The sequence below is a fragment of the Pristiophorus japonicus genome, chromosome 20 (assembly GCF_044704955.1).
Source record: "Pristiophorus japonicus isolate sPriJap1 chromosome 20, sPriJap1.hap1, whole genome shotgun sequence".
NCBI lineage: Eukaryota > Metazoa > Chordata > Chondrichthyes > Pristiophoridae > Pristiophorus > Pristiophorus japonicus.
Window position 1 is genome coordinate 81,196,100 of NC_091996.1, and position 5,671 is coordinate 81,201,770.

The 5,671-nt window shown below is 46.4% G+C and overlaps 1 non-coding gene across 1 annotated transcript; it reads left to right on the plus strand.

Moving 5' to 3' along the window:
• Positions 1–3,471: 3,471 nt before the first annotated feature.
• Positions 3,472–3,544, plus strand: trnak-uuu (transfer RNA lysine (anticodon UUU)). The gene has a single exon. It is a non-coding gene; the product is annotated as a tRNA-Lys (tRNA).
• Positions 3,545–5,671: the final 2,127 nt, after the last annotated feature.

Genomic DNA, 5,671 nt, shown 5'->3' on the forward strand with positions numbered 1-5,671 from the left:
TCTTTGTTCCCCAGTATAAATTCACCTGATTCTGACTGCTAAGGACCGACGTTGGTCTTTACTAATCTTTTTCTCTTCACATATCTATAGAAGCTTTTGCAGTCAGTTTTTATGTTCCCTGCAAGCTTCCCCTCATACTTTATTTTCCCCTCCTAATTAGACCCTTTGTCCTCCTCTGCTGAACTCTAAATTTCTCCCAGTCCTCAGGTTTGCTGCTTTTCCTGGCCAATTTATATGCCTCTTCCTTGGTTTTAATATTGTCCCTAATTTCCCTTGTTAGCCACGGTTGAGTCACCTTCGCTTTTTTATTTTTACTCGAGGCAGGGATGGACAATTGTTCAAGTTCATCCATGAAATCTATAAATGTCTGCCATTGCCTAACCACCGTCAACCCTTTAAGTCTCATTTGCCAGTCTATCCTAGCCAATTCACGTCTCATACCATCGAAGTTACCTTTCCTTAAGTTCAGAATCCTAGTCTCTCAAATAACACTGTCACTCTCCATCTTAATAAAGAATTCTACCATATTACGGTCACTCTTCCCCAGAGGGCCTCGCACAACAAGGTTGCTAATTAGTCCTCTCTCATTACACAACACCCAGATAAGGATGGCCAGCTCTCTAGTTGGTTCCTCGACATATTGGTCGAGAAAGCCATCCCAAATACACTCCAGGAAATCCTCCTCCACTGCATTGCTCCAGCTTGGTTAGCCCAATCTATATGCAGAATTAAGTCACCCATGATAACTGCTGTACCTTTATTGCACACATCCCTTATTTCTTGTTTGATGCCATACCCAACCTCACTACTACTGTTTGGTGGTCTGTACACAACTCCCACTAACGTTTTCTGCCCTTTGGTATTCCACAGCTCTACCCATAAAGATGCCACATCATCCAAGCTAATGTCCTTCCTTACTATTGCGTTAATCTCCTCTTTAACCAGCAACGCTACCCCACCTCCTTTTCCTTTCTGTCTATCCTTCCTGAATGTTGAAAACCCCTGGATGTTGAGTTCCCAGCCTTGGTCACTGTTGTAGGAGGTAGGCACCTTTAGAATATACCAGAACACTAGGCATTAGGCACCTGCTAGATATATCTAAACGCATATAAGTTTAAAGAGGCCACACATAAAATGGCTGCCCAGGCATGATGGGAAATCAGGTAGTCAAGCTGTGAACTGTTGAATGTTCAATGACCGAGCAATAACCCTGTGAGGCCCACCATAGGAATGCCTTGGATGCAGGAAGAAAGAGATTCCCCAGGAAGAAAGATAAGAGGGAAACAATCTCCTGTAAACAAGGTTATAAACCAATTATTTCTCCCAGATGAAAGAACTAGGGAGAGAACCTATCTCCTGTAGTAAAGTCATCAATCAGCCCAAGCTGACAATAATCGAACATATGGTTCCCGAGACACTAGGGGAATTCTATTGGGTTAAAAGAACCTATATGTAATCTATAATCATTGTGATTGGCTTGTGTCCAGCCGTGATGGGCTGTGTAGCTGTAGTAAACTGTTTGTAACTGTTGTGAAACATATAAAGGTGCATGTAACCCTTTGTTCTGTGGAGAGAAACCTGGATACAGTCCTGAGATTTTCCTGCCCGCTAAGCGTAATAAAGGCCGCGACGGCGTTGGAACCGACTCTGAGTGTTGAGTGATTCTTCCCAGAAAACACTAACGCTAACAGTCACCCTGGAGCCATGTCTCCGTAATCCCAATTATATCATATTCATTAATAGCTGCCTGCGCAGTTAATTCATCCACCTTATTCCGAATACTCCTTGCGTTGAGGCACACAGCCTTCAGGCTTGTCTTTTTATCACACTTGTTCCCTTTAGACTTTTGCTGTAATGTGGCCTTTTTTGATTTTTGCCTTGGGTTTCTCTGCCCTCCACTTTTACTATTCTTCTTTCTATCTTTTGCTTCTACCCCCATTCTACTTCCCTCTGTCTCCCTGCATAGGTTGCATCCCCCTGCCATATTAGTTTAACCCCTCCCCAACAGCAATCACTCCCCCTTGAACATTGATTCCGGTCCTGACCAGGTGCAGACTGTCCGGATTGTATTGGTCCCACCTCCACCAGAACTGGTTCCAATGTCCCAGGAATTTGAATCCCTCTCTCTTGCACCACTCCTCAAGCCACGTATTCATCTTAGCTATCCTTCTAGTTCTACTCTGATTGCACGTGGCACTGGCAGCAATCCAAAGATTACTATCTTTGAAGTCCTACTTTTTAATTTAACTCCGATATCCCTAAACTGAGCTTGTAGGACCTCATCCCGTTTTTTGCCTATAACGTGGGTACCTTTCTGCACCATGACAACTGTCTGTTCACCCTCCCCATCCAGAATGCCCTGCAGCCGCTCTGAGACATCCTTGACCCTTGAACCAGGAAGGCAACATACCATCCTGGAGTCTCGGTTGCGACCGCAGAAATGCCTATCTATCCCCCTTACAATAGAATCCCCCACCACTATAGCTCTCCCAATCTTTTTCCTGCCCTCCTGTGCAGCAGAGCCAATCACAGTGCCATGAACTTGGCTGCTGCTATCTTCCCCTGATGAGCCATCTCCCCCAACAATATCTAAAGCGGTATATCTGGTTTGGAGGGAGATGACCACAGGGGACTCCTGCACTACCTTCCTACTCCTGTTCTGCCTGTTGGTCACCCATCCCCTATCTGCCTTTGTAACCTTCACCTGCGGTGTGACCAACTCACTGAACATGCTATCCATGACATCCTCAGCATCGCGCATGCTCCAGAGTGAATCCATGTGCAGCTCCAGTGCCATCATTCAGTTTAACAGGAGCTGCAGCTGGATACACCTGCTGCACGCATAGTCATCAGGGACACTGGAAGCGTCCCTGATTTCCCACATGGCACAGGAGGAGCATGGCGTGGGTCTGGGCTCTCCTGCCATGAAGTAACCCTTAAAATAACCTAATTTGGCAACAATGCCCAAGGTTTCTTACTGACAAGACAATGAAAAAAGAAAAACTACTCACCAATCAACCAGCCAATCACTTACACTCTTGCTGTGACATCACACTTTGTTTTCTTTTCCTCCCAGGTTGGGGAGTCAGCACTGGTGGGGAAAACAAGACAAAGCAACACCTCCTGCTCCCACTTGTCCAAACTGTCCCACTTACCAAACTCTTACCTTTGCACTCTGAGCTGCTGCTGCACTCCGAGTAAGGAAGTCTTGCTACAATTATACAGGGCCCTGGTGAGACCACAGCTGGAGTACTGCGCACAGTTTTGGTCTCCTTATCTGAGGAAGGATACACTTGCCTTGGAGGTGGTACAACGGAGGTTCACCAGATTGATTTCTGGGATGAGAGGACTGTCCGATGGTGAGAGATTGTGCAGAATATGCCGATACTCTCTGGAGTTTGGAAGAATGAGAGGTGATCTCATTGAAACGTATAATATTCTGAAGGGGATTGACAGGGAAGCTTCTGAGAAGCCCGGTTAGCTCAGTCGGTTGAGCATGAGATTTTTATTCTCAGGGTCGTGGGTTCGAGCCCCACGTTGGGTGATTACTTTTCCTTAAATTTTATGTTGCTTTCACGGAAAAACATCATTAATGAACCCATAATCTTCTTTTGCACAATGAAAGAAATGTGAACTGAGGGAGAGTTGATAATTTAATCATTTGTTCTGTGCTCTGCATAAGAACACAAGAATCAGGAGCAGGAGTCGGCATTTGGCCCTTCGAGCCTGCCTTCTTTTGCACTGAAACAAATTATAACCGTGAGATTAAATTAGCAGTGCGAGATATTTAGAGGGCAATTTCAATGCTTCACAAAACCATTCCTTTCACGAAAGCCACCTGGGATCATTTCCCGGTTTGGAAAGTAACTTTGATATTACCATTTGTAATATCAGAAGTGGGATTCGAACCCACGTCTCCAGTGGAAGCTGTAACCTGAACACAGCGCCTTAGACCACTTAGCCATCCTGACTATTTGTTGTTCTAGTTGCAAGTTATTACTCTGGAAAGTTTCAGACCGGGCGCTTGTTCAGTATTGCTGGAAGGCCCAGTGACCGGGATATCCTTTCTCCCGGGGTTTTCCTGAGCCTGTGCTCGGTGCACGGGGAGCTTTGGCCCGGGTCCGAGGTAGCTTGCAGCATGCGCGAATGTACCCCGGACTGCTTTTGTTCAAATTTTATCGCACACAAGTTTTTGTTTCAAAAATAATGTTTCCACCCAAGCTCGAACCAAGAACCTTGCGCATGTGAAATGAATGTGATCAATGCTGAACTATAGAAACTGCAACTCAGCTCAGTGCCCAGAGAAAAGTGTTCAGTAACAAGCTGAAATGCTCAGTTACTCTCTCTGTGCGAAAAGTTCCTTTTACAAACATTTCTCTGACCAGAACTGCACCAAATGTTCTCATTTCAAAGTCATTTAACTCTCGAATTTCCGTGTCTGCAATTTTCTGGACAAGGACAAGGATTGAAAGCGATTTGTGATCAGAAAATTGCTGAAACCCCTGTGGATAATGACAGGGCTTTTGATGGTTGATTTCAGTACACACCTTGAAATTCAGGAGAACCGGTTTCGTGGTTTGAAGTTCGAGGTAAACACACGGGACGGAGCCAACAGGCGCCTGGCAGCAATCAGCGACAGGAACATGCAACTTAAGCAGGCCCAGCTATCAACGGCATTATCATTGCCGAATCCCCCACCATCAACATTCTGGGGGTCACCATTGACCAGAAACTTAACTGGACCAGCCACATAAATACTGTGGCAACAAGAGCTGATCAGAGGCTGGGTATTCTGCAGTGAGTGTCTCATCTCCTGACTCCCCAAAGCCTTTCCACCATCTACAAGGCACAAGTCAGGAGTCTGATGGAATACTCTCCACTTGCCTGGATGAGTGCTGTTCCAACACTCGAGAAGCTCGACACCATCCAGGACAAAGCAGCCCGCTTAATGGGCACCCCATCCACCGCCTTCAACATTCACTCCCTCCACCACCGGCGCACCGTGGCTGCAGTGTGTTCCATCTACAAGATGCACTGCAGCAACTCACCAAGGCTTTTTCGGCAGCACCTCCCAAACCCACGACCTCTACCACCTAGAAGGACAAGGGCAGCAGGTGCGTGGGAACACCATCACCTCCATTCTCGGGGGAGAGGGTGAACAGCCAGAGGTCATGGTCCATATCAGGACCAATGACATGGGTAGAAAGAGAGATGAGGCCCTGTAGGCAGAGTTTAGGGAGCTGGGAGAGAGATTAAAAAGCAGGATCTCAAAGGTAGTAATCTCCGGATTACTCCCGGTGCCACGAGCTAGTGAGTACAGAAATAGGAGGATAGAGCAGATGAATACGTGGCTGGAGAGATAGTGCAGGCGGGAGGGCTTTAGTTTCCTGAGGCATCGGGACCACTTCTGGTGGAGGTGGGACCTGTACAAGCCGGACAGTTTGCACCTAAACAGAGCCGGGACCAATATCCTCACGGGGGGGTTTGCTAGTGCTGTTGGGGAGGGTTTAAACTAGTTTGGCAGGGGGATGGGAACCTGAGAATAGATTCAGTAGGGAGGGAAGTAATGCTGGAATTAGAAAGCAAAAATAAAGAAAGTGAGTTTGAAAGAGAGAGGAAACAAGCAGGAAAAAAGGGTAAATAAACAAATTTAAAGGCACTTTGTCTAAAT